Below are 22,423 nucleotides of genomic sequence, written 5' to 3'. Positions count from 1 at the left end.
GGAGTTTTTCCGTGTTGGCACTATATAGTAAATAAAACTGAATTCTTTACTCTGTTAAGCACCTCAGCATCAATGTATAATAACCAATGTTTTATATTAAAAAAATGGGAGATAAAAAACAACAACAAAGTGTTTAAATTCCCTGTGAAAGCAGACTTGGTTTAACCATTGATTATTCATTATATGAGGGCTGCAGCTTGTCCTGGAGTTGTCCACTGAGAGGGAAGTCATAGTTGACCATAACAAGGTGATTGAATGGCCCGAAAACAGTTTATTACTTATTTATTTTTTGGGGTATGAATTACCAAAGTGAAAGGCTGTTTTTACTGTCACTTCTGCATTTATAGTCAGTGACGTACATACCATCCATTTACTAGAGTAAGATGATATCATCTCCGATAACCTATTGATTAATCAGTGCAGTTACTGGAACACACATTGATTTATATTTGCTTTAAAAAAACAAAAAAGGACATAATAAAGTTAAAAGTGGAAGTTGTGGAAAGAGTGTCAAATGTGATCTTGAATGTTGTCAATAAGTAATTAATCAACTTGTCAATCAGTGCTCTGTAGATAATTTGAGTGTAAATGGAGCTTCACCGTTTTTGTGCATTAATGACCTCATTAGAGGAATAGGCGGGAACAGGTTTAATTAAACCTGAAAATAGCATCTCGGTTCTCTTTCATTAAAAGTGTTTTTCAGCTGAAACTTGTCTGGACCCAATGTATTATTACTGTGGAGCAGCAGCTTGACTACAGCGAGGATTTAATCATGGAGTTCATACATAATCAATGCACAAGTTTAATATGGATTTACTAGGACAGATTTTCTGTTGTAATGTGATGTTATTGAATGCAGATTGGTTTCTTCATTTCAGTCACTGCTGCCAATGTGCTGTTCTCCCTCACTATCACTATAACTATGCTGTACTGCAGAGGGGAATAAGAAGAGCTTTATCCAAAATAGCTCAATTACCCAGAATATTGGCTGGTTAACATGGTGTGCAGACAGACGGGAAGAAAGAAAAGAAGCCAGATAGACTGAGGGGTCGGATGGCTGGACAGCCAGCAGAGTCCTGGGAAGATGAAATTATTATGGAGGAATAATCAATTCGATTCAGTTTCACTTCCTGACAAAATCTTATTAGTTGACAGCAAATATTTTTAGTATATACTTGAAACTAGAAATACAGCCTCGCAGTCGTATGTGAAGTAAGAGTTTACACGGATGTCTGTCCAGAATACAGTAATGAACATTCACATGTATGATTCAAGTGAATACTTTCATGAAAAAACATGCTGTCCTCACTTAGAGAGTATTTTTTTTTACAGAGGAGTGCAGAGGACTGATCAAGAGCTTCACCACATGGTGCAACAATAATCACCTGAAGCTCAATATCAGAGAAACTAATGAGTTTGTGGTGGACTGCCAGAGGAACAGGAGGACCCTTAGGAAAGCAAATGTCACAGACACTACAAATACTAAAACATGGATGCTTCACACACACACACACACACACACACACACCTTCAACCCAGCAGCACAGAAGATCCAAACAGTCATAGGGCCCTATGATTTCCGTGATCACGCAATCGGCCGATTAAAACGGAATTTATTCTTAACGCAGAATATCACGGAATTTGACATAAATTGACTGAAATGCTGTTTTTGTGTGGAAGAGGAACGTATGTCTGGGGAAAACTGCACGGAGGGAAGCAAATCTGGGTAGCACAGCAAGCCCCCTCCACACACTGAGCCCATCCCACTTCAAAACCATGTAAGCATGGCAAAGCAGCTGGCCACGGCTCTGTCTTCTTTGGCGAAAAAACTTCGAGAACTCGACACTAACCCCTCAGTACAGAGCAAAGCAGTTCCCGAATGACTTCTATGTGTCAGGTGAACTGTTGTTTAGCAGAAACACACTGTTTTTGTTAGTAAAATAAGAGTAAGGTAAGATAAAAAAAAACAAAAACAGGATTCACAAAAACTAAAAACGGAAAAAACTGAATTTGGGGGGGGGGGGGGGGGGGGGGCGGATTTTATAGTGCCCTACAATCACCACAGTTTCAAGGTAGAAATCCAAAATTAGTGTCACTAATTTAGCATCTGACCAACTGTGTGAAATGTGGTAACAGTCTCTCTCCTTCTATTCCTGAGCTATGAGGTTGAATAATAGCCAGAAAAGTGTTTTTGCAGATTATGATGGTACAATGAAGTTGACCTTTAGACTTATGGATATAAAATGTCACCACTTCATCATTTTATCTTATTAGGCATTTGTGTGAAATGTTGTAATCCTTAGTGTATGAATTCTTGAGTTCACAGTGACTTTGACCTTTGACCATCAAATTCGAATCACTTTATCCTTGAATCCAGTTGGACCATTGTGCCAGATGTCATCATAACTCTTCCAGGTGTTCTTGAGATATTGCTTTGCGGATCTCACATCTGTCCTGTTCTGCTCATCCTATCGTAGTATCCTTGATCTTTGACCTTTGACCACCAAAATCTAACCAGTTCATCTTTGAGTTCAAGTGGACGTTTGTGTAAAATTTGAAGTAATTCCCTCATGGTGTTCCTGAGGTATTGCATTAATGGGAGTGGGACGGACAGATAAGCCGAAAACATAATGCCTCTGGTCACAGCTGTCACTGCTGCAGAGGAATAATAAAGAGAAAGAAATGGAGAGAAAAGCTGAACAGAGAGCAGAGCAGCTGGCTAATGAGGAAGCAGTGCGACAAACCTGTTTTTGTCAAACCGACTGGATGAGCAGCCTGCAGCGCATAGCCGAGGCTCTGGAGGATGAGCCCACTGAGAGCCCCCAAAAACCACCAGGAACACTCTTGGATCTGTGGCATTAAATTTACCCAAAGTGAGTCAGATGAAGATGCAAAAGCTCACGAATCAAACCTGCAGGAACCCAGGGAGGCTCCCCTACTGACTCTCTGAGTAATGCTCAATGAAACCTGAATGATGGGCTTGCTGACACAGAAACAAATAAAAGGACTGGCTGACAGAGACACAGGCAGGGGGGCTCATCGGTGTAGATGCAGGTAGGGGGTTAGCTGGAGGGGGTCATGGAGAGAAAACTCCAGAGAAGTAACTTAACGAGCCGTGGCTCTGAAGAAACCTGCTGCATCTTCATCTTCCTAGATGTGTCATTCTGCTCTTTCACTAGAAGCAGTTCGTAGGCAGTAAACACAGTAAGAAAACTTTGCAAATTGTCACAAAAGAGAAGTAGTTCAACTCCAAAGACACAAAGAAAGTAAAGAGAGAGAAAGACAGAGAGAGAGGAAAAATACACCACTGCTTCTGTTCTGACAAATTTTAACCTTGAATATCAACCTTAGAAAGTCTTACTTTTTGAAACATGTATGAACTATGTAGTTATCATTGAAATATGTATGAATTTTGCAGTTATCATATAGTTAAGACTAGAGATATGGGTCAGAAGCCTCATGAATTCTGTGCAAAGGCACACATCGCCTGCTGCCCATTGGCTCTCAGAGGCCCTGAGGAGCTGCTCCCCAGACCCAGCGTGGTGCCTTCGGGCAGGAACGTGCTGGGAGGGGGAGTTGCAGGTAACTTGCTGACTGCACATTTTAGCTAGTCAGGCGATAGTATATGAACGGTTAGGCCCAAATTCATATGGCTTCTGGGGTTGGGTGTTAAAACAATACACATAAATTAGGTTAGGGGGAGTTAGAACATCAGGGATGGGTCTTTTGGTTGTCATAAAAACCTTGATTTCGGGACCCTTTAGCCAGCCGTCTAGACCGCTTGTAGATTTGTTGTACTCTGTGATCATTGCTAGCTCAATAAACCTCCTATTCTCCAGTGGTCTTCTTGCTTCGTCTGATTTGCTCTTCAACCTCTGATTTAAGAAACAACACTACACTTACTCAAGCATTGATTGGTGATGAGGAGCAGCTGTGGAGGCAGAAGATCAGGATTGACTAAGAAATGCTACAAAAAATACTAAAATAGACGAAAAGACATTATGCATCTTTCTTCAAAATCCTAGTCTTTTCCCATTTCCTCCTAGATCTCGAGTCCTAAGACACAAGGTCCACAGTTGGACACTATTTGGACAAAGGAGCATACAGAAGTCACATGGTGGACTGGTGAGGAATGGTGGTAAAATATACAGGAAAGGGCAGGAAAGCCAGAGATAGCACAGAAGGGCAACAACTGAGGGCAGAGGAGGATGGAAAAAGATAGACAGATAGAAAACTAGGGTACAATGCTTTAGCTGCACTTTGTGGCACCATGCTGTTAAGATTGCTGTTTTCATTACAATTTCACAGCAGGCGTGCCGTGATGGTCCACACTTTAAGTATGAGCATTGTTGAAGTTTATTATTTCCATGCTCCTACAGACAGACCTCTTGCCCTTTTCATCTCTCTCACTTACACCTCAGTGCATTACTATGAGTACCCAAAATCTAAAAGGACTAACCAGGACTGCCTCGGTAAAATCTCCAGCAGACTGAGACGGTCCTCTCTTGATCCCAAATGGTACGTGTCAAAACTCTCCTGGGATAAGTCAGCACCTTATTTTAAAAAAAACTATAGTGTGCCATAGTAGAAGCTTTATGAAGTGCTGACAGAAAAAAAGCATTTATTTATCACCTTCATGGTCATAAGAAAACATGCATGTTTGTGATTGTGAAAATATGCCACAACTATGATAGTGGCTTCAATTTTAGGTGTTAGAAGTAAAGTTTGAGATTTGGTTACAACTTTGAAAAAGAAAATTTCTTCAGCTTCTGAAGCTTTCAATCGTCCAATGAACTGTGATTCAGAGAGTTAGGGCGCACTCACACTAGGCAATCGTACTGTGCCCAGGCACGGACTGGTAATCTGGCATGCCGGGCAAATGCCCGGTGGGCCGACGTGCTATTTGGGCCGGTGAGTCCCGATTTTTTTTTTTTTTTGGTCTGACCAGCCCATAACCAGCAGATCACACAGCCCAAACACACTGTTGAACAACCACAGCGGTCGCTTTGGTCCCACCTACAGGCCAAAGAAAAAAAAAGGCTGAGCAATAGTTTTTTTCTTACCACCGGCCCTGACACACTGACTGACAGAGGGCCACCGGCCCAATCATTATCATGAAACACCTCCCCCCTTTGGCTTGGTGCGCCGGTGACGCTGCAGTTTATTGATTGGTGAAACGTTTATCAGTTAGAGTTAGAGATGGAGAGAAAACGAAAAGGTGGTGCAGAAAAACTCTGCGACAAAAAGAAGCTTGCACTTCAGGCAGATGCTGCGAAGTGTGCCAAAATCACGGATATGTTTGCCACAGCAGGGCCTTCATCAGCTCCCGTCGCTGATGACAGTGGTGCCGGTGGCAGTGGCACTCAACAGGAGCATGTTGTTGAACCTGCGGTAAGCTGGACAACTGTCAGAACATGTATGAAACGCAATGAGTAGCCTAGGATAAGCCTCCCAACCCCGTGATGAATATGATAAATTGTCAATCAAATAATTCCGTCTATTGCCCTATGGCCACGTTGGTTAGCTTAATGCAGGTGAAATTAGCTAAAAACGTTCTGAGCATTAGCGTTATTTTTTACTGTAAGGCATTGTAGGCTACACTGGCTGGATGAAATAAGCCTAGCTTACTGTACTGTGCCTACCATCTCCTTGGGCTTGCTTACAAGTTCCTGCTGACTCTTTCCCTGACCCAGGTGGCCTGTGAAAGAACTTTCTCCACCCTCAAGTTTATCAAAAACAGACTCAGGAGCCACATATCAGCAAGAAAACTGGAGGCCTTTATGTTGATGGCCACTGAGAAAGATATTCTCATGGCTTTGGACACAGACACAGTCATAGATAAGGTGGCTGAGAAAAGTGAACTGATGAGGAAGCTGCTCTTGTGAATGAATAAGGTGAGAGGAACTCCTTGAATTGCCTATCACTGATTATGAAAATGTTTATTGCAATGTAACTTATGATTCTTTCAAGCCTGAGCCTCTCCTCTTCTCTGACAGGATTCCATGACTCAAACATGCTCATGTTCTTCCATCATAGGAATCATTTGCATCCTTTCTAATTGTCCAATGTTACCTTACTCCAATGTTACCTTATCTTGAAGACTGAATAGCCTAAATCTGATGAGTTAATATCATAACTACCTATGATAATAACTGATAACATGTGTGGTCACCTACAGTATGACTATTTTTTCTTTCTCTCTCCCTATCCCTTTCACACTCTTAGAATGCCATTTGTTCATTACAGGAGGGGTTCCATGACTCAAACATCCTCCAAATGATTCATGATAGAAATTTGTCATTTGCAAATTGTACAATGTTACAGTACCTTAATCTGGAAAACTGAATAGCCTAAATGAATATCCTAAATCTGATGAGTTCATATAATTACTTATGATAATAACTGATACCATTTGTGGTCATCTGGTCGCCTATGACTATTTCCCCTCTCTCTTCCTCCCCACACTTAGGATGCTACGTGTTCATTACAGGAGGGGTTCTTTTTTGATTGCCTTCACATGCATCCTTTTCTCTTGGTAAGTTAACAGTTAATGTAATGCAAAATATTATCCCTCTCATTCTCTTTCTACAGTATCTGTCAGACATATCCAGCATAGCTTTGAGTGTGCAAGTGTGAAATCAGATTTCTTTTCAGATTATATTACTGCTATTTTTGACCAGATTAACCTATAATTAAATCTGTTCTCTCCTTTTTTCAAATATCATACACAGAGTTGACCAGTTCAGAGTTCATCCAGGTTTTCCGCTTTATTCATCCTTTCTGACTGGGTAAGTTCACAATTTATTGAGCATCACTCTTGGAATATCTAGACATGATCAATCATTTCTCATCACTATTCTTTCTCTTTCTTTTTTCTTCCTCCCTGAAACACATAGGCACACCCAATAGGATGACTGCTACTGTGATTGAGTGGTGCAGTGTATTTGTATATAGTTAATAAATGACAAGTTTTGAAGTATTTAATGTGTCCACTCTCACTGATTCCTGTTAAGTCATTGTATGGCTCAAGGTATGCTGTTTTAAAGACAGTTGCACCGAAAAGACTGAAAAGGTGCGTTAGCAAATGTTGTGGGCCGGTCTGGTCCAAAATGCCAGGGCCGATTTTTTGTCCCAGTCCGCCCCTGACCGTGCCCAAGCATGTTTGCCCCCAAAAATCCGGATTATTTGGCTAGTGTGAGTGCAAGCGTACCGTGCTTGAGGTAATGTAAGTGCAGGCCAGCGGGGGAGGGGAGACATTCGTGCTTCAGCACGGTATGGGCCAGAACTCCCCGCCTGGTTAATACCCAAACAAAAGACAGAACACCCTTGGCGCACGTTGCCTGTTTAAGTAAGAAAAACAAGTTTACAGAAAGTCAGTCACGTCATTTTAGATATTTCCATATAAATTTGACACCTAGGTTTCATATTGTGATGTCTGTACCAGCAGTGGAGCTGAAATGATTTATGTTGATAACAGAAACACATACTGTAGTAATAATGTTAATAATGGGAGAAGAAAAAATATACATCACTCATCAGGAATTTTTTTTTTTTCTTCTCTCTCCTGAGTGTTCGAAGAAAAAGTATGAAATACCTGCACGACTTGAGATGTGTAACACCTTCAGAAATGTGATATTCTATCTGTTTTGTTTCACTTCAGATCTCTGTTCACTTTACTCAGATTAGATTTATTCACACAATGTCAGACAGGAGTAAAAATGTGCATAAAAATAGTGTGAATTGTCTGAAGCTGTGTTTTTATCTGTGTGGTTTTATCTCTCCAGACACACTAACAGCCTCAGAATTGGAAACATCGGCTTCAAGATAAGGGACAGCAAAGCTCCTTAAGCTTTCTCTCAAACATATGAAGGATATACAAATTACTGTTTATCTCACATAAGTGTCCGGCGGATATCTTTTGGTCAAAATGTCACGTTGATCTAAAATCTTATCTTCCAGTGTGCATATTTCTTTCACTTCTCCTGATATGAAGAGAATCAGAGCCTGAGTTGATTTTAAATGAGACAAACTCAACACAAAGTCTTACTCCCTGACATTTATTAAGTTTCTTATAGGATGATTTGATTTCTGGTTGAAATAATTGACCTCTGTGGATCTGACGATACGCTATGAAATTAATCACAATGTTTTCTGCTGATTATCTCCGTCTTTTCAAGTGAATAAAGATTTGAACTGCCATCCTGTTTACTGTGAGACACTCAGAAAGAGATTAATAGAGAAACAGTGTCGGCAAAAGTTGCGTTTGCCTGCAGATATTTTCCACGGAGAACAAGATGCTGCAGTAATTTCACAGAGGACAGTGAGACAGATACTGGAGTCAGCAGAGAAATGTTTACCTGCTGTTAAATCTGTGAGCACCTCCGGCTATTCAAGCAGGAGGAGAGAGAGAAGAGAAAAATGGACTGAGGTTAATAGAAACAGACTGAAATATACTGCTGTAATTATACCCACGTTCAGATACCCTCGGTGTGATATGTGAAGAGGTGGGTTGTAAGAAGGCATACATTACATTGATTTTAGGCCGAGATTGAAACTCAGGACTGAGCCTGAAGCTAGTGCAGGACTAGGGAGGGAGGAGGGGTGCGGGTGGGGACTCTGACACAAGCTTAAATCTGTTGGTGGGAAAAGCTGACAAGTGATTTTCCTCTTTACGGCAGACTTAATGTGTAATGGACTAATGGATTGTTACTGTATGTCTTTATGATTTAAGTCATCTCACACTGAGAGGTCCAAAGGAGATGTTTGTCATAGTTTTTTGAAAAATACCGATCACCAAAATATATCATGAGCGTCATCATTATTGTTTTGTTTGACCAGTTATCTAAATCCTAAGAACACTGGTAAGAATTTACTTTGAACTCCCCAATTTATCATTTATAACCAGTATTTATACATATAATAAGAGGTAATGGTGGGAAAACAAGTGGCTGATATGAACAATGGTGGATAATTTAAGAAATGACAAGATGAGATAATGCAGAATAAGCCTGATATCAGTCTGAACAATGTCCTTCTAGCATCTATCATTCACACGCTCCTATTATTTTATATTAAGAAACACAATGTCTCTGCTTTGGAGTTAATAAAAGGGAATAACGTTAAATATAACTGACTAAATTTTTATTACTGAACATTGTCCCAAAAAAAAAGCACAGATACTAATACACCATCATTATTTCAAATGTGACTTTATGTTATTTAATTTAATTCAGTCATAATTTCTGAGATTAATACACTAAATCTCAAGCAGCATGTGTCATTTCCTGTGGTGAATTTAAAAGCAGCAGAAATGACTTCATTAAACAACTGGTTGATTAAAAAGTGTCTGAAAGGCATTTGGTGTAGACAGAGGAAATTAATAATACATTTAAAATCTAATTAAATTAAAGGACATAAAGGGACAATACTAATAAAGCTGCTTGTGCTGCTTCTAAGCTACGTCTCATACACTTTAACTTCACTCTGAACAAACAGGCTGTGATGACCTTTCATCAGATTATAGATCAGTGAAGTCTGGAAGACAAAGAAAGCTTAAAATGCAAATGTGCCTCCAATGTTTTGAAAGGGATTTTGGGACAAAGCTGCAGTGTAAAAAATATACTTGTGCCAATTTAGAAAGCCTGAAGCCATCCTGCTTGAGTGCCAAGGACATCTTCAGCTGAGTCCAGAGCTTATAGCTTTGTCCTGTGAATCAGCTGCACTCTGTTACAAAAACCTTTATTAACTCAACGAGTAACCTTCAGCACTAAACCTGATAATACGTGACAGAAACCGAGTCTGTTATAAAAAAGGGATGGGGGACTTGAAGCTGATCTTTCAGTTCTTTTTTATTTTTTTGTATATAAATGTGTGTATATTATATGTATATAGAAACATATTTCGTGTGTGTGTATTGTATCATATTCTTTGTATGTTTTATCTTGCCTATGTATAGCACATTCAGGTTTGGGAAGTACTTACTTTGGAAATGTAGTAGGTTACAGATTACTAGTATAAGCTTATTTAAAATGTAATAAGCAATTTAAGTATTTCAATTACTTAATCAAAGTAATGTAACTTATTACATTTGCTTTTTGATTACTTTTCTAACCAATGTTTTCAGCTGTTAGGGTAAGTGATCAAACCAACCATCTTCAGTTGTTTTTCATGGATACTGACATGATTTATAAGGGAGATCATTTCTTATAAAGCAACATTTATCTCTCATTTGAAAATGTAGTTCATATAGATTTTGGAATATAAAATTAAGATATTTGATGAAAGAAATCAAAAGTCTGGCATGGACTTAATTGGTACTGTGACACCACTTAACCGACCGTTTTGGTGTCAAGAGGACTTCCGTCTCAATACAAGTCAATGGAGAATTCACCAACTTCTCACTTGATTTCTAACCTCAGTAAACTTGATTTCATCTCAGTAAATGATGTTCATTTGTGAAATTTTGGCCTCCCCGATTTTATATTTGATGATAAAGCAGGCTATGCATTAGGGTGTGGCTACGTCGTGATTGGCAGGTGGATTGCCCAATGTCCTCGAGATCCAGCCCTCGCAACCATAGCAACCTCCCCGCCTTTCAAGATGGCGCTGCCTAGATTCGAAACTATTGGCTTCCGAGCAGCAGTCTACAAACCAATGGGTGACGTCATGGATGTTACGTCCATTTCTTTTATACAGTCTATGGTCTCCAACACTGGGCACATTGTGATTTATGTCTGTGAAAAGAGTTCTATAAATGAATTTTACTTCCATACTTACTTACCTATAAACTCATGCTTTTAAAAATGAATGTTGTCAGTAAGAACAAATAGTCTTTGAGGTTGAGAGCCACAGACAAGTGAAGTATTGAAAACCGATGCTGATGAGATTATTGATCATCCCTGAACTCCAGTCAGCTTTAATGTTGCCCCAAAAATCCCTCACACAGTCTTGTGTACAATTTTTTCTGCATCACAAACAACTGTAAAGCTGGAGGTCACGTAGTGGGGGTTGCTTTTCGCTCTACTGTATGTATGACATGCTGCCAAATATCAACAAAAAACCTTCAGTGCTTCTGTTAACTTCAGCATCATCGAAGGACTGTCAACACACACTTAGAGAAAAGCCTGACATGAAACGGCAGATAAAATCCTGAAGCCGTCTAACTTGATGTCTGCCGCTGCTGAGATTTATCTGCAACAAAGTGCTACAAGGAGTTATCACCAGTTTTGTGTATTGTAGCATGCTGAAAGGAGCTTGTCAAAACATTTCAGTGAAGAGCTTTTTGCCCCAATTACACACGACAGTAACTGACATGTTTCCTTCAAAGAAAAATGCAGCATTCATCATGTTATAAAAGTACGTACACAAGCCTCAGCTCCAGAAGACAAGAGGTAGAAGTTGGAGACTAACTCAAGTGTCTTTTCTTCGTATTATTTGTACTTTATTTGATTCAATACACAATATGTGGAAGGCTTTTTTAAACCTAGAATAGTACTTCATAGAGCAGAAGTATTCAATTAAAATTCACTGAGGTACAACTTGTGAAAATGTGAAGATCCAGTACATCATAATGTTATTTTTCAGTAAGTAGCGTTGTAGTTACATCAGCATCTGTGTCTAGTCGGTCGATTGTAGACTGTCAAATAAATACAGTAGAATTAATTTTTACACTGAATTTGTGGGATTAAAAATAATTAATGAAATAAATAAAATAAGAATTAAAAAAACAGATGCTTGAAAGACAGGTGAAATTATTTATTTTATTATTAAACTGAAGGAACATAGCTACGCTGCGTTCTCCATGTGTATCTCACTGACAGTCGAGTTTCTGCGCGTGTCTGAATCAGCCGGGGAGTTCTGGTCCTCTGAAATGAGGCCAACACGGAAGTAACTTAGAACTGCATTCTAGCAAAGCACCAGGGGGTGACCGTTTCAATACAAGTCAATGGAGAATTCACCAACTTCTCACTTGATTTCTAACCTCAGTAAACGTTTTCAAAATGTGTTTATGGTCTCAATCGCTAGTTTAAAGCCTTCTTCAATGCAGTATGATGTTCATTTGTGAAATTCTAGCCTCCCTGATTTTATACTTGACGATACAGCAGGGTATGCATTAGGGCGTGGCTACGTCCTGATTGACAGGTAGATTGCCCAATGTCCTCGAGATCCAGCCCTCGCAACCATAGCAACCTCCCCGCTCCGCCCATGGCCCCGCCTCATGCCCATATAAGTAGAATCCGTGTTTTTATTTTTCCCAGCATGCACCTGAAATTTTCAAGATGGCGCTGCCCAGATTCGAAACTATTGGCTTCCGAGTAGAAGCTGCACATGTTAAAATAGAAACGCCTGGACAACATTTAACAACCCTTAATATTGCATCAATTACAGGTCTGGGTCTGGATAGGACAACGTCTGGGTCTGGATCCGGACAGCGGTAAGCCTATTAGTGACCTCTATCCTAGTGTGTAGAATCAGCTCTATAAAAGAAATGTCAGGGATTTACTTCATGAAGCAGCTGATTTGTGAGAACCCATCCTGTCAGGCTTCAAGTTATGCAGTTATGTCAGAATCACCAGTTGCTCGAACCAATCAGTGTCATACGAGTATTTTTGCCTGATCTCTCAAATCCAGCTGCCTTTCAAGGTAAGATGGTGATAAACAGATGGTTCAACCAATCACCTATAGCCAAGTATTCCTCGAAAAGCGCTTACCCCTCTTTTTTCCAAAACAGTTTCCAAGGACAACTTCTCAGATGGATTCTGTGTAACAAACCATCTGGCGAGATATAAGTGGATAGCAGCCCAAAGGAAAGACAAAAAAAGCAAACTTGAGGAAAAGCAGTGATTGAACCATCGCAGCAAGACAGGAAAAAAAAAGAAAGCTTCAACTCCTCCTGCTGAGACTCTTCTTACAATCTGGAAACACACTGAGAAGTGGTCTCACTTGGCAAAAAAACTCACTCAGCACCCAAAAAGCTCCCAAAACACCAAGAGCATAACTAAGTCAACTAAGTCAAACTAAGCAACAGTCCGGTTTGTTTATCGTCTACTTGGTTTAATGAGTTATATGATTATTTTAAAAGGGTAGCAATTAGGATATTTTGTCTTTAGTCAGCTTTATCTAATCTCATCACACACCTAAACAGCACAGCTCTCTTTAGATGTCTTAATGGACTTTTTATGTTTTGGGTTTTTTTGGTCTTGCTTGCTGCAGATGGGGGGGACGTTGAGGTGTTATGCATTCAAGTGTTTTAGTTTATTGGGAAGAGGATTGTTTAAGGGAGTTTTCTGTTTTCCCTCTATACTGATTTTCCCTCCTTTGCCCATCTACACACACCTGCCTTGCATCTAGCCTCGTTAGTCCTGCCCTGTTCCCGGTGTCTTTCCCCTACTGTTCCCTCATTATTTCAGTTTGTATTTTAGCCCTTTGTGGGTTTCAGTTCAGTGTTTTTTGGATCTTTTTGTTCTGTCCTGTTCAGTTTGATGTGCTCCTGCTGTATTCTGCACACAAGCCTTTAATAAAGAAACGTCTTCAGCCTCGCTCAGCCTGAAGTCTCTGTATTTGGGTCCGCCTGCTGCCTTTTTTTTGTCCTTTTTGTTCCTCCATAGACTCCGTTTATCATAACCCTAACCCAATTCTGATCATTAAAAATATCTTGGAGACGATGATAAGTAACACAAGAGGTAACAAGATCTTCATATTATCTCTTACATCCTCTATTCATAAAGCTTATATTCATAAGTCTTCAAAAAAACAAAATTAGGTCCATCTCATGTCTCCAAATATTTATTTTACAACCAGACTGACTAACCTGATTATACATTATACATATCATTATTTCACACTGGCTTGTATCTCTTTAATATTTGTATTTTATTTAAATGCTTTCAGACTTTGTCCTAAACTGACTCTACAACTCGCTATAAATACCTGTTTTTACCACCAACTGGCTGCCCATTTGACTGACTTTTGAGGTGCACCATATATCCAGCTGTGGTGCTCTGAGAAGTGTTGTGAAGCGTGATATTAGACCCCGAGCTTCGCAGCGGGAGGCGTCAGAGTCTTAACAACCTCTGAGCATCTCCGACCCGTCAGCGGTGACTGACAGCTGCTCTCATCTGGAACGAAACGCTGCTAAAAGAGAGAATATGGCTTCAGTGAAATGAAATGATGAGGAGAGGGTCAGAGGACTAAACCTGCTATTAGGACAGAGTGACTGTCTACAGATCGCTGAATGCTCCGAGGACACTGATAGATTTGCTGAGACTAAGTTGCTGTTTTTTTTAGGGACAGTCAACCAACCACACATCACTGGACAACATGATGACACTGCAGTAAGTCCTGGTAAAGAGACAGAAAATCTATGAACACTTGAGGAAAGAAGGAAGTAACCACAAATCTAGGATCCCAGGACCACGAAGCTCAAAGCTGACATTTTTCTAAGTATTGTGGGGTATGCCAAACCCTTTGACATGGGCTGATTTTGGTCTCACTTTGGGGAGTAAGTCCAAGCTACCATCTGCACGATTTCAGAAACCCGTGGGATGCTCTTTGGGCTGTTTAAAGAAGGTTTTGTCCTATATGAAGAGAGAAGAGAACTCCATTTTTCTCTGGCCTCCCACCACCAACAGTCGAGCAAATAATGGCTCAAGGTCACAAACAACCTTCCCACTGACATTCATTCCCTTTTTCTGGAACTTCATGGTCACTACCTTGTTAGAGATGGGTGCATGAAATGCCTCAGGAAGTGATGAAGAAAACTTCTCACACATAGCCTGGCCAATCTTCAGCGCATCTTACACATTCACTTTTTCATCAGCCACCTGTCCATTTGGTGGTAGAGCTAAGTGCCCTCTGTCATGAGTGGATATGTATTTTCCCACAGCATCCTCACAATTTTAGAGCGGCCCTCAGCATCCAACTCCTGTTGTGCTTCACCCTCCTCTTTGGGTCTGTTGGACACAGTCTTCTCTGATGCTACCGTATCACTGTACATGTCATCCAATGACTGAGAGAGATGTGAACATATGCCAAATCATTAGATCCAAACTGCAACCTGATCAGGGTTGGTTGAGATACCCTTCATGCCCCCTGCTCCCTTCCCTTGCCTGATGTAGGTTTGCTCCCCAAACATATTAGCATATCATTATCGTTATAGTCGTGGTGTGGACCCCACATCCACTTGAATTAGAACATTTAAAACTATAACTTTATAGTTTACACTACTTCTAAAATCAATGACCTTCCAACTTCTGACCACTGACTACATGTAAAGGTGGACGACTCGATCGCCCCCTGCCTGGCTGCAGTGTAGGTCATAAGTTCTGCCTCCTCAGTGTTAACAGATGGGACATGAGATGAACAACATTAAAGTACACGTCAAGGTAGTTCGTATCATGCTGTTTGTTGAAGTGCTCATTTTTCAATTAGTTATTTGGTGATATAAAAAAGGGGCAGTGATGTTACGATTGACAGCCATGACAGTCCCTATCAAACCTCCATCCGTCATCCCTCTGGCACTGGCTGCAAACGACATCTGTTATGACACTTCCCTTTCTGCTTGCCATGGTGCAATCGGTCACTTCCTGTTGGAGCTGGCAGTCAGGATGGGTCATTAGGGCAATGTGCTGACACCTGGCTAGGCCTCTCTCTCACTCCTAGACTCCACATCGCTTCAGGTTCTAGGTTTATTTTGCATTCAACAGCAACACAGACATGCCTCTCTCATCCACACACTCCATTCACTACGGATGCAGTTAATCTCCACACTTCATGCCTTCTGTAAATAGTTATGCTGTTTAGTTTACAATAAAACATTTTCATTGGCACTTCAAAACTGACTTGTCTCACCCTCTCTGTCACACACATTGAGCCGGTTTGTGACACATCACACAAGGAAAGATGGCAGCTCCCGAAAGGAGACATTTCGGCTTCACTTTTGCATATAGCGTTAGGAAGTAGAGACACTTCATCCATTTTTATGTACAGTCAATGCTCCTCACCTCTCAGACCTCACTTTCACTTTCATGCTCACGATAGCTCATGACAATGGACACTCCCTAATTTTTCACTCTATTTCCATCCGGTCAAATATTCAGGACACTTAGATGTAAAAAGAGTTTTGTCCGGTTAGCTGTAGCAGTTTTAAATTACAATGCCTGCTAATCACAATATTACACTATTCATTCATCTTTTATCTCCATGTGCTCTGGGTAGTGATGAAACTGTGTGAGTATCTAACTATGTTTTGGAGGAATATACAGCACAATAGACTAGAGGTTATTACTGCATACAGTGGAGAGGAAGGAAAATGTAAAAATGTAGCTGCCATTTTGCTTCTCTGCACTTTGATCTCAAGATGAAGGCCCTCATGTCTGATTATTCATAATCCTATTCAGGTTTTGTTCACATAGGTCGAGGTTGTCTCAAATCTCAACTCGAAGCTGCCACTTTACGAGTGTGCTTAGAAACATTTGCAATTGAAAATCAGATTTAGCCTTTCAATGGTAGGGTTACTGAGCTTTAAGCAAGGTGTTGTTGAGTCTGCTTCATGAATATGGACAAATGGTATTATTCCCCAAAAAAAGAGCATATTTTTGGTGAGAATTCCCAATATTCATATACAAGTAAACTGATTTTAAATGGAAATGTGGGTTTTGAGAGGGCTGAAATCTGAGGGTTTTGTATCACATGCTGGTTGGAGTCATTTTATGAAATGCTGCAGTACTGATGTACTAGTTTGAGGGCTCAAACCGATAAAAGGGAAATTGCTCGCATATACATTTGGACAATTATTCATTTCTAATAACCTGCTCCACACTCCTTGGTAATAACATAATTTCCTGCTCTTCACTAACTCTTTATGCATTTAGCGATGCCTCAGGCTACATTCTTCATGTAGATTAGGTTTTTCTCCACACACGTAATTTCCTCCTCTGACTCTGCTCCTGTCTCGCTGTGTCTCTGCATCCTTCTCCTGTCTGTCTCTCTCCATCTGTCCATCCATCTCGTATCGGCTCGTTCTCTCTCTCTCTTTTTCCTTTCACTCCTCTTCTTTCTTCCTTCCTGTCAGTGTTGGTCATTTTTTTCTCTGCAGGGCTCCCTCCTGTCACAGCTGACACTCATTTCCCCCCTCTACCAATCTCCTGCTGACAGCAGCCGAGCTGATCTGAGCAAACTATTTCTCCTTCCCATGTAAACATCCATTAGTGACCACCGCCTGACACAAGAGAGACACGGGAGGGGTGGAAGTAGGGGTGAGAGAGGGTAAGATGCCATAAGGTGTTGCTGCCTCCACAGCTGATGTATTTCAGACGTCTTCAACAAATCAAACCCTGTAACGTTTGACCTTAATTCCTCAACAGGTGAAAACATGTTCAATACTGTACATACAACAAGTGTATAATCAGCATTATGGATTGGATTATTATTGACATTAAATTTATCCCCCAGTCAACACTATCTTTATCATGCTCAAAGCTGAGAAATATAATCACACATAAGCTGCTTTCATTGATTCTGCCACTAGGAGGCAGAAGACTGTGACATCTTAACCCTTACATACTGTTCATATTCTGACTCCTAATTAATCTCACATTCATACATTTCCCATCAGTCATTAATAAATGTTTAATTAATCCTCCTGTTTGATTAATTGTATGGAAAAAATACATTTAAAATAACTATTTTATGATCTAGGACAACATTTTACAGAATATGATTAATATAATTTGACCCTGAACAGTATCCTATGTAAATGTTGCAGCATAAAATAATGATTTGCTTTAAAATCATTAAAAGAGACACAACATTCCCACATGAGCAAGCACTTGGCGACAGCAGCAAGGAAAAACTCCTCCTTTAACGGGAAGAAACCTCAAGCAGGACTGGCCTCTAGGTGGGCGGCCATCTGCCTTAACCGGTTGGGGTAATGATGACTAATGATGACTACATAATGAAAAAGGGCACTCATCTTTATATTTTAGAGAGTTATGTGTTCATAACCCTACATATTGTTTTATGAATGTCAAGGTTTATCACTGGCTCCAACAGAAAGTATTGCATTATAGGTTGTTTCTTTGCCCTAATGTTGCTAAGCAAGCAAGTGCCTTCAAGTACTAGTATGTCTTTTTTGGAGTCACTGAGCCCTAAAAGTGTCTTATCCTTAGCCCAGTTTTATTTGGAAGAGTTTCTGTGATGCATTTTTGCGATTTACGCCAAGTTTATGCAGCTATGAGAGTTTGATGAACTTCGAACATTTCCACAGTGGAAATAAAAATTCTTTCTGGTGAAAACATATCAAAACCGTCAGTGCAGCCACACTCTGAGGACTGAGGTACAGCTGTCATAGATGTGGACGATGAGGAGCTCAAGACAACAAAAAGACTGCCTGGAAAATGCTAAACTGCCAGAGAAAATAATTTTGACTGCTTACAAGAGCCTGACAGGAGAGAATGTGAGCGTGTGACTGACAGATAAGCGACACAAATGTGGGATTTATGCTCTGCTTTAAATGGAAGTATTTCACCTCTTTCACTAAGAGTGAAAAGGCTTCCTGTATGAAGACTCTCCTCTCCTCCTTGAACTGCTTCTTACCAGCTCCTTAAAAACATATCTGGCTCTTTAGCTGCTAAATGCTCCATTTTCTTCACCAAGAAAGGTTTAAGCCTTCTTGTTTGGTTCAGGACAGTCGGTGAACACTTGACATGACTGAGTGTATTTAGCTGCCTATTTCTTGCTTGAAAAAGGGGGCATTGAAAGCTAAACTTAAATGAAAGTGCTATTAGAAGCTTCAAAGCTCTATGGAGCATTTTTGGAGTATTTCGGCCGATTAGACTTTCTTAAAAACTGAAGTTGAGTGCAGTTAGCTACTCTGGGAATTAAGTGAGAGATATGTGTATAATTTCACATCTGAGAAACTTGTTAACAGCCAAATTAAGTTTTGGGAAGGCCATATCATTTTAATAAGTGGTGCATTAAACTTGTGTACAACATCAGAAAGCTGAGAATCATTAAATGTAAGTTAGAGGTTTTCAAAGCTGTGGTTAAAAGTGACAGACTTGCAGATTCTAATAACACTTCATGTTTTGTGTCAGTAGATATGAAAGCAACCTTTTTTAGTAACGCTGCCCTCATTTTCATGCTCATTTCAGGTCCAGCTTTTATATTTCCTGTCCAAATAAATACATCTTACATCTTATTTATCATCCATCATTATGAATGGAGCATCAAACAGAACCAGATTTTAATGAAGCCTTGGATGATGAAACTTCGCTCAGGAAATGTTGACACCTGCCTCTAAATCTGTCAGATCCTTTTTATTCCTTCTCGGCCTCATTAAAAAGGTGCTATATGTAAGAATTACGCAACAACTTCAGTTTAAAACCTTCAAACACCTTCAGTTTCTTTAAGACAGGCACGTGGGAGGAAATGTCCAGAGGCAAGAGAGGAGACAGTTCCCACACACTGACTTTTGCTTATAATAAACTTTATTATAACTAACTATTATTATAACTTTTACTTGAAGGCCTGAGGAGTGATACAATTAAATCTGTTATATCCACTCTGGTGTAAACACGCAATCATGACGTAATGTATCAGATCAATCAAACAGCTGGTGCATCCAATCAATAACTGATATCCAATAAGAGGGCGTGTCAGCCTGTAAAAGACTACTGTGGATCCTCGCTCCTCAGAACAGAAATAAGAGCTTGAACCAGAACTTTGTCCAGTTCAAGCTAAAATTGAGAGGCGAGGAAATATCAATTACTGTAAATTCCGGACTACAGAGCGCACCTGATTAAAAGCCGCATGCTCTAATTTTAGAAAGAAAATCAATTTTGTACTTGTACAAGCCGCACCGGATTTTAAACCGCAGGTGTCCCACGTTGTAATATGAGTTATTAGCTAGGGTTGGTCCGATCGCCCTAACCCTAACCCGACACACACATTTAGTTGGTCACATTTAGTTGGTCCGATAGCCCTAACCCTAACCCGACACACACATTTAGGGCGCACTAGGCAATCTTACCGTGCCCAAGCACGTTTGCCCCCTAAAATCCGGATTATTTGGCCAGACTGTGTGCTGTGAGTGCAAGTGTACCCTGCTTGAGGGAGGCAATTTTCCCGGGTATCCCGGGAAATCGACGATGTTTTAAAAGGCAACATTAGCTGAGCCCTGGTCATTTCAAGCACTAAATGCAGTGAGGAGACATTATGCATATGGGTTCCCAATCCGACCATTTTTTGTGTATTATTTTGTCATTATTAAGGCAAAAGAACTCAATTTATGTCCATGGACATTATAATGAATAGACTATAGGCTTAATATTAGTTTGCATCCAGCGTGCTGCGTGGACTTCATTACATCTGATGCACCGCCGCTACCACAATTATCACATTCTAAGTTTATTGTCTGTGACTGTGACCCTCATAAAAGTAATATTTTACAAATCTGCATTATATAAACTAACGAAATTCGTTAAAGTAAGTCATTTGGGGACTTCTAAGTCATTAAACTAAGTCTGACTGTTACTGGAGTTATCTACCTCATTCGCACCTGTCATTGTAAGGTAAAACTTACCTACTGAGTGAACTCTCCCGTTCTCTCCTATGAACGAGTCGGACAACAACGTGTATCAAACATGAAACAAAGTGAAAAAATAATAAAGTACGTAACTGCCGCATCATATGCTTTTCTTCGAGTATTTTCCATGTTGATGAGGGTGAGTACAAATGACTGATTTACAATATGAAGCGCGCTTGATTTATCACAATTACATTGGACCTCTGTGAACTAGGCGACTCATCAATTTTATTGGTCTACTGTTACTAGGCAAAATGTTTTGGGCACCACGAAAAAAAAAAACATGCATTAGCCGCACCGTAGTACAAGCCGCAGTGTTCAAAGTGTGGGAAAAAAGTAGCGGCTTATAGTCCAGAAAATACGGTAAGAGCCTTCAGGTGATTCAGTGCTGCAATGTCAGCTCCATCTAGCTCTGTCAAAACTCCCTTTGGCAGCTTTTGGGGCCAATGCCTGATATCAATATATTGGTCAATAATCTTATATATAAAGAATATGTACATAAACACACTTTTTTTTGTAATGATCTCTCAAATGCAGTTACTAAGATAAATAATGGAGGCCATGATATTTTACTGTTTCATAGTAAACTTTACTGTAAAAAATGACATTTCAGTGCACTGAAATAGTCAACTTCACTATTAAATTAATAATTATAAATATGAATAAAAAACAACCACAAAAAATATGTATGTGTTAGTTAAGAAAAGTTAAAAAAAATAAATAAAAAAAGGCATCAAACACACATTAAAATGCTGTCTACATAAGATAAAGAAATATAAAATATCGGTACATATCTGACAACATATAGGCCGATACTTATATATCTGTGATAGGCTAATATCGACTGATAATATCAGTCGGGCTCTACTCCCATCCATATGGTCTAACGTCAACCAACAGTCTTCCTATAGGAAAGGTAAAGCTAACATTACTTTAAAGCATGTGAGCTATATTTTGATACTGTTTGAATCTTACATACAGCATCTTTAAAGGGCAGACTCAAGCTGCACTGACATCAAAGCTCAGACTGACACAGAGTGGGAAATGCACAGCCAGGTTAAACACCTCATTTTCCGTCAGTACTTTCCTACAAAAGGTCAAGCAATCATACGACAATCCAGCATTTTTATGGGTGAGCTGCTCTGTTCATCAGCGCTCGGGACTGTCTCGACGCCAGCCATCGAAATGTCACCATCTGTTGATTCAGTATCTTCATGTTCGACCTGTACGGCCGCAGTGTATTTGAACTGAGTCGGGAATTACTCTGCGGTAATGATATTCTTCTCAGTAACTGAAGACCTGCTTGTTGAGTCCACAGGCGGTTTGAACTGTTGTCTACAGGAGGTGAACAGCTGAGTGTGTGAATTAATGGAGACGCTAATGACTCTACTGAATCAGAGTGGAGCTGTTTGTGCTTCAGTGGCTGCAGGTTCAGAGGGTTAATGGGTTATTTTTCCTTCAGGGCCAGAAAGGCAAATAATGTGGTGATAAAGTAATTTGAGGAGAGAAGAGAGAAGAGGGAACATGAAGAGAGGAGGAGAGGAAGTGAGAGAAGAAGAGTGGAACGGAGGATAGAAAAGGAGACCAGTTGTGAAGGGATGAGAGGAGAGGAGGAAACTAGAGGGAGTGAAACAGGAAGAGAAGAAGGGAGATGTAAAAGGAGGAGAGGAAATTAGAAAAAAGTAGAAGAAATAAAAGGAGATGAGCTGAGAAGAAGAAAAGAGTAAACTACAGGAGGAGACAAAAATGAAAGACAAGGAGACGAAAAGAGATAAGAATAGAGGAGAAGAAGGAAAAGACCAACTGCGAAAAGTGAGGAGGAACTGCAAAAATAGATGA

The sequence above is a fragment of the Scomber japonicus genome, chromosome 12, assembly GCF_027409825.1.
Source record: "Scomber japonicus isolate fScoJap1 chromosome 12, fScoJap1.pri, whole genome shotgun sequence".
Classification (NCBI taxonomy): Eukaryota; Metazoa; Chordata; class Actinopteri; order Scombriformes; family Scombridae; genus Scomber; species Scomber japonicus.
Note: the sequence above shows the minus strand (reverse complement) of the source record.